This window comes from Trichechus manatus, unplaced genomic scaffold (genome assembly GCF_000243295.1).
Source record: "Trichechus manatus latirostris isolate Lorelei unplaced genomic scaffold, TriManLat1.0 scaffold00285, whole genome shotgun sequence".
Taxonomy (NCBI): domain Eukaryota; kingdom Metazoa; phylum Chordata; class Mammalia; order Sirenia; family Trichechidae; genus Trichechus; species Trichechus manatus.
Window position 1 is genome coordinate 204,083 of NW_004444221.1, and position 8,383 is coordinate 212,465.

Sequence of the window (8,383 nt, forward strand, 5' to 3'; positions counted from 1 at the left end):
TAGCCCCCAAGAAGATAAAATACTTAGGAATAAATCTAACCAGGGACATGAAATACCTATACAATGAAAACTACAAGACACTACTACAAGAAACCAAGAGACCTGCATAAGTGGAAAAACATACCTTGCTCATGGATAGGAAAACTCAACATTGTGAAAATGTCAATTCTACCCAAAGTGATCTACAGATACAATGCAATCTTGATCCAAATTCCAACAGCATGATTTAATGAGATGGAGAAACCAATCACCAATAAGCTAGCATTAATTCAAAAAACACAAAATAATTAATGTTGGAGAGGTTGCAGAGAGACTGGAACACTTAGACACTGCTGGTGGGAATGTAAAATGGTACAACCACTTTAGAACTCAATTTGGCAGTTCCTTAAAAAGCTAGAAATAAAAGTACCATAAGATCTAGCAATCACACTCCTTGGAATATATTCTAGAGAAATAAGAGCCGTCACACGAATAGATATATGCACACCCATGTTCATTGCAGCCCTGTTCACAATAGCAAAAAGATGGGAACAATCTACTTGCCCATCAACAGATGAATGGAGAAACAAATTATGGTATATTCACACAATGGAATACTACACAGCGATAAAGAACAATCACCCATCCACGAAACATCCCATAACATGGATGAGTCTGGAAGGCATTACACTGAGTGAAATTAGTCAATCACGAAAGGACAAATATTGTATGGGACCACTATTATAAGAACTCAAGAAAAGCTTTAAACACAGAAGAAAATAATCTTTGAAGTTTACAAGGGTGGGGAGGGAGGGAGAAGGGTATTCACTAACTAGATAGTATACAAGAATTAACTTAGGTGAAGGGAAGGACAACATAGAATACAGGGGAAGTCAGCACCACTGGACTAAACCAACAGCTAAGTTTCCTGGACACAACCAAACAGTTCGAGGGACAGTGTACCACGTACAGGGGCCTTGGGACCACGGTATCATGGGACATCTAGGTCAATTGGCATAACAAAGTTTATTAAGAAAATGTTCTGCATCCCACTTTGGTGAGTGGCATCTAGGGTTTTAAAAGCTTGGGAGTGGACATGTAAGATGTATCAATTGGTCCCAACCTGCCTGGAGCAAAGAAGAATGAAGAACACCAAAGACACAAGGAAAATATTAGCCCAAGACAAAAGGGGCCACAGAAACCAGAGACTCCATCAGCCTGAGACCAGAAGAACTAGATGGTGCCCAGCTACCACCAATGATGGCCCTGACAGGGAACACAATACAGAGTACCTGATGGAGCAGGAGAAAAGTGGGATGCAGAACTCAAATTCTAGTAAAAAGACCAGAATCAATGGTCTGACTGAGACCGGAGGAACCACAGAAGACATGGCTGGACTGTCTGTTAACCCGGAACTCAAACCTTTCTCGAAGACAATTCTTCATACAAAGAATAGACTGGACCATAAGACATAAAATAAAACTTGTGAAGAGCGTGCTTCTTAGTTCAGGTAGATATACAAAACTAAATGGCAACTCCTGTCTGGAGGCGAGATGAGAAGGCAGAAATGGATAGGAGCTGGTTGAATGGACACAGGAAATCCAGAGTGGAAAGGAGTAGTGTGCTGTCACATTATAGGGATAGCAACTAGGGTCACATAACAATGTGTGTATAAATATTTTATGAGAAACCAACTTGAGCTGTAAACTTTCACCTATAGCATGATAACATAAATGAAAATGGAACTACAACTATTTAACTGGATAAAGGAAAAGGGAGATACCCTGACATTTAGAGGACTGTGGGATATGAGGGTTGAGTTGACTTTGGTATCTGGATTCCTAAAGCATCCTTATAGCCATTAATAACCAGTTCATTGTGGGTCCATTGTGTCTGTGGACCCACCCAATGTTCATTTTTCCAGTTTCTGAATGTATAATTGGGATTAATATACCAGGAAGTTTGAGTAACCCTTACTCGAGAGTTATCATAGTGGAGAAGACAAACGAATTACAGACCTCTAAAATTTCCCCAACCCCCTCCAGTCTAAATAGTAAATTAAAAAATAAATTATAACATTGCATAGGGGATGACAGACGTTAATGCTATCATTAAGAACATAAAAGATGTGGTTGTCTCTACAATATTTCTGTTTAATTCACTAGTCTGGCCTCTGCAGAAACTAGATGGATTTTAGAGAATGAGTGTAGACTACCACAAGCTTAACCAAGTAGTAGAACCAATCATAGCTACTGAGTCAAACATAGTATCGTTGCTGGAAGAGATTAATAAGGCCTCAAGTACATGGCATGTGTTTATTCTTTAGGTGAATGTGTTCTTTTCTATTGTGAGTAGAAAAATTGGATGGACAAAAATATTCAATTAAACTTTTGCCTGAAGATATCCAAAGCTGTATGGACCACTTGGGAATTCCACTGAATATCATGTTGATAGATTACACTGATGGCATCATGCTTATTTGACAGGATGAGCAAGAGGTGGCTAGTATGATTGAGGCCTTGATAAAATTCATGCAGTGTAGCTGATGAGTGATCCACCACCATCACCCTTTGCCACTGAGTCGATTCCAACTCATAACAACCCTATAGAACAAAGTAGAACTGCCCTCACAGGGTTTCCAAGGCTATAATCTTTACAGAATCAGACTGCCACATCTTTGTTCTGCAGAGCGGCTGGTGGATTCAAACCACCAGCATTCTGGTTAGCAGCCAAGCGCTTAACCACTGCGCACCCAGGGCTCCTAGTAGTTTTTCTTCTTAGGTGCCATTGAGTCAGTTCCAACATAATGATCCTATGTACAACAGAATGGGAAAATGCTGGATCCTGCGCCATTCTCCCAATTGTTGCTATGTTCGAGGCATTATTGCAGCCACTGTGTCAATCCATCATTGAGGGTTTTCCTGTCTTTTGCCGACCCTCTACTTTACTAAGGGTGATGTCCTTCTCAAGGGATTGATCCCTCTTGATAACATATCCAAAGTATGCGAGATGAAGTCGTGCCATCCTCATCTTTAAGGAGCGTTCTGGCTGTACTTCTTCCAAGACAGATTTGTTCATTCTGGCAGTCCATGGTATAGTCAATATTCTTCGCTAACACCGTAACTCAAAGCCATCAATTCTTCTTCAGTCTTCCTTATTCATTGTCCAGCTTTCACACGCATATGAAGCAATTGAAAATACCATGGCTTGGGTCAGGGCACTTTAGTCTTCTAAGTGTCGTCTTTGCTTTTTAACACTTGAAAGCGGTCTTTGGCAACACATTTTCCCGGTGCAATATGTTGTTTGATTTCTTCACTGCTGCTTCTATAGGTGTTGATTGTGGATTCAAGGAAAATGAAATCCTTGACAGCTTTTCTCCATTTATCATAAGGTTGCTTATTGGTCCAGTCATGAGGATCTTTGTTTTCTTTATGTTGAGGTGTAATCCATACTGAAGGCTGTAGCCTTTGATCTTCCTCGGTGCTTCAAGTCCCTTTCACTTTTAGCAAGCAAGGTTGTGTCATCTGAATATTGCAGGCTGTTAATAAGACTTCCTCTAATCCTGATGTCACTTTCTTCTTTATATAGTTCAGCTTCTCAGATTATTTGTTCAGCATACAAATTGAGTACGTATGGTGAAAGGATACAACCCAGACACACACCTATCCTGATTTCAAACCATACAGTATCCTCTTGTTCTGTCTGAATGACTGCCTCTTCGTCTAAGTACAGGTTCTGCATGAGCATAATTAAGTTTTCTAGAATTTCCATTCTTCACAATGTAATCCATAATTTGTTACGATCCACAGCATCAAATGCCTTTGCCTAGTCAATAAAATACAGGTAAACATCTTTATGGTATTCTCTGCTTTCAGCCAAGATCCATCTGACATTAGCAATGAAATCCCTCGTTCCATGTCCTCTTCTGAATCTGGCTTGAATTTCTGGCAGTTCCCTGTCTTTGTACCACTGCAACTGTTTTTGAATTATCTTCTGCAAAATTTTAATTGCATATTATATCAATGATATTGTTTGATAATTTCCACATTCTGTTGCATCACATTTCTTTGGAATGAGCACAAACATGGGTCTCTTCTAGTCAGCTGGTCAGCTAGCTGTCTTTCAAATTTCTCGGCATAGACGAGTGAGTGCTTCCAGTGTTGCATCTGTTTGTTGAAATTTCTCAAGTGGTATTTCATCAATTCTTGGGGCCTTGATTTTTGCCAATGTTGTCAGTGCAGCTTGGACTTCTTCCTTCAGTATGATTGACTGTTGATTATTGCATTGGTTGTTGATCATGCTACCACCAGAAATGGTTGAATGTCAACCAGTGCTTTTTGGTACAGTGACTCAATGTATTTCTTCCATCTTATTTTGATGCTTCCTGTGTCATTCAATATTTTGCCCATAGGTGGGCAGAGCCAACATGACACTATAGACAGAAGTACTGTGCTGTCCCTCCACAGCAAAGACCCAAAAAACTACATAAAACAGAGACAAATGTCAATCCTAGAACCCTAAGTTTCAAATGAAGAGATGAACTCAGTCAAGCACCGAATGGAATAAGAAACTGACAGAGAACAGAGAGTGAGGAGAGGTACGAGTGGAGGTCCCCTATCAGCTAATGCAGCACGGATTTGCCATCTTGGGCTCCTGTCGGAGATCAGCAGACAGTGAGTATGGGAAAGCAGCTTCAAAGAACTCCCAGGAGACAGAGCACCCAGTAACCAGTGATATACGCTTTCTCACCCCACCACCCTTCTTCCCCCTGCTCGGCATCTGCCACTTCCCAGTTGTCTGTGGACACTCAGCCTTCCGGGAGGTGCCAGCTCTATGCTGCTTGGATTCACCCTGCCCACACCAACTGGCTCCTTCAGTGCCATTTCTTTGTTGCTGGTATTGCTTTTTTTGGCCTCGTTTGATTTTGTCCCTGCCTCTTACCTCCTCCTCCTCCTTTCTCTCAAACACCTGGCTCTGTATGCCATCTTTGGTTCTTCTTGACAGGCTGTGAAGCACTGTTCAGCTGGGGAACTGCTTCCCCAGTCCGCAACACCATGCTGGTGGGATCTCTGGTGCCTTTTTTGTGTTGTTTGTTTTCTTTTTCTTTTCGTGCCTTGGGAACCCTTATAGCAGGCTGTACTGTGCGGCTTGGGAGCCACTTCCCCAGTCTGCACAGCCAAGTCAGTGGGATCCCTGGAGGCATTTCTTTTCTTTTCTTTTTTTGTCCTTTTTGTCTTTCTTCATTTCTCAGTTTCTCGTCTTTCTATACTTACCTTCTTTTCCGGTCTCCTGAATACATGGCACTGTGTGCCATCTTTGCCCCTTCTAGCCAGGCTGTACTGCATGGCTTGGGAGCCACTTCCCCAGTCTGCACAGGTTTGCTGGTGGGATCCCAAGGGGCATTTCTTTTTCTTTTTTCCTTTTTGTCTCACTTCATTTCTCAGTTTCTCATCTGTCTCTACTTACCTTCTTCTCCTGTCTCCTTAATACCTGGTTCTGGATGCCATCTTTGCCCCTTCTCGCCAGCCTGTACTGCGTGGCTTGTGAGCCACTACCCCAGTCTGCGCAGCCACGCCAGTGGGATTTCTGAGGGCTTTTCTTTTTTCCTTCTTGTCTTTCTTCATTTCTCAGTTTCTCCTCTCTCTCTACTTACCTTCTTTTCCTGTCTCCTGAATACCTGGCACTGTGTGCCATCTCTATCACTTCTAGCCCCACTGTACTGCGAAGCTTGGGAGCCACTTCCTTGGTCTGTGCAGCCACACCAGTGGGATCTCTGGGAACCTTTCATTTTTTTCCTTTATTGAATTTTCTTTTCTCTTTTCCATTTTTGCTTTTTGCCTTTCTTCATTTCTCAGTTTTTCATCTCTGTCTGCTTTTGTTCCTTTCACGTCTCCTGAATAACTGAGACTGTGTGCTGTCTCCACCCCTTCTAGAAGGGATGTGCCCCAAGGCCTGGGATCCACTTCCCCAGTAGCCAGTGGAATCCCTGGGCGCATTTCATTTTTATTTTTCTTTATTTATTTGTCTCTTTTTCTTTTTGTTTTTCTCCATTTCTCAGTTCTCATCTCTCCACTCCAACAGCAAGCTCCCACAGCACTTTTGTATGTTTGTTTTGACTCCTGTTTCTCTCTCCTCTCTCTCTTCTTTCCTATACCCCTGTTAGCTCCACACATCATGACCTCCCCCCACCTCCTGCCTACCTGCACTGTGGTTGAACATCATACCCCTCAGCAGCACAGTCATGGAATACCATAACCTGCCCTACGCTAACCCCCAGCCCACCCTATTGGCCCTAGTACATGCCACAAACAACCAATCCCAGCAACTCCCCTTCAGCAGGACCTACCCCTGTTGCACCATACCTGAGCAACTGGCCCTACCCATTGGACAAGAAGGTGAAAAGTATTGTGCCCATAGAAGAGCAAACAACAAAGAACGCACAGCTCACCTGCTCAAACATAGCCAAATAAAACAAAAAAGAAGGATAAAACAAACAAATCTACAATCAATAAATGAAGAAAATAACTACTGAATGTCCCGAAGACAGAAGACAATATCAAAACATAAAAAAACAGGACAGGATGGCTCCAGTAGGCATCCAAAATAAAACATTAGATGATTTTCCAGTAGAAGAAAAGCCACTAGAACTACCTGATAGGGAATTCAAATCTCTCATATTCAGAGATATCCAAGAGTTGAAGGAGAAAGCAGACAAAAATGAGGAAAAAATAGACAAATTCATGGAAAAGGCAGACGAATTCATGGAAAATACAGATAAAAATAATGGAAGAATTCAGGAAAATAATACAGGGACAAAATGTCAAAATAATTTCAAAACTAGAATTCATACAAAAACAACAATTAGAAATACAAAAGATAAACAACAAGATTTCAGAAATGGACAGTGTCAAAGAAGAGCTGAGGAGCAGGTTTGAAACAATGGAAGAAAGGATCAGCGAAATTGAAGACAAACACTTGGCTACAACTCTGAGGAAAAATCAGAAAAAAGAATGAAAAATGAAGAAAGCCTGAGAATTATGTGGGATACAATCAAAAGCAAAAATTTTCGAGTGTTCAGAGTTCCAGAATAGGGGGAGAAAACTGAAAATACAAAGAGGATCATTTAAGAACTGCCAACAGAAAACTTCCCCAATATCATGAAAGATGAAAAGCTGACCATCCAAGAAGCTCATCAAACCCCATATAGGATAAACCACAAAAGAAAATCACCAAGGCGTACCATAATCACACTTGTTAAAACCAAAGACAAAAAAAGAACCCTGAGAGCAGCTCGAGGTAAAAGAAAAGTTACATACAGAGGGGAGACAATAAGACTAAGCTCTAATTACTCGGCAGAAACTATGCAAGCAAAAAGAATGGAATGACATATATAAAGCCTTGAAAGAAAAAAATGGCCAGCCAAGAATAGTATATACTGCAAAACTCTCATTCACATATGATGGTGAAATTAAGACATTTCCAGATAAATAGAAATCCAGGTACTATGTAAAAATCAAACCAAACTTACAAGAATTATTAAAGGGAGTCCTTTGGTTTGAGAACAAACAACATCAGACCACAGACTGAATCTAGGACACAGGATCATACCAGCCAGATACCAACCTAGGAAACAAACTCTCAAGGACTATCCAAAACCAAAATATTTGCAACAGGGAACCAGAGAGGTTAATTTGTAAATGACAACATCTGAACAATAAAGTAGGGAATAAATGGTGTAGGTATAGAACTTCCTAACTGAGAAGAAGACAAGGCGATAGAAAGTAATAATAGACTGGTTCAAATCTAGGAAGATAAGGGTAAATTTCAAGATAACCACAAAGGAAGTTAACAAATCTACTTATCAAAATAAAGAAGAAATACATAGTAAAAACAAAATCTACAAAAACAAAATGAAATCTACAAAAAATGAAAAAAAAAAAACCCACAGCAAAAGGAATTCAGCACAAAGAAAACATCAGCACTACAAAAAAAAAAAAAAAAGCACCACAAAATGACAGCAATAAACTCACACCTATCAATAATTACACCAAATGTAAATGGACTAAATGCATCCATAAAGAGACATAGAGTGACAGAATGGATTAAAAAAAAATAGGATCCATCAACATGCTGTCTACAAGAGACATAACTTAGAAAGATGTAAATTTATTTAAAATCCATGGATGGAAAAAACTATAACAAGCAAACAGCTACCAAAAAAGAGCAGGAGTGGCAATGCTAATCTCAGATAAAATAGACTTTAAAACAAAATCCACCATGTCATGGATTGAGTTGTGTCCCCCCAAATATCTGTCAGCTTGGCTGGGTCATGATTCCCAGTGTTGTATGATTGTGTAATCTGATGTGATTTCCTTATGTGTTGTAAATTCTATCACTGTGATAA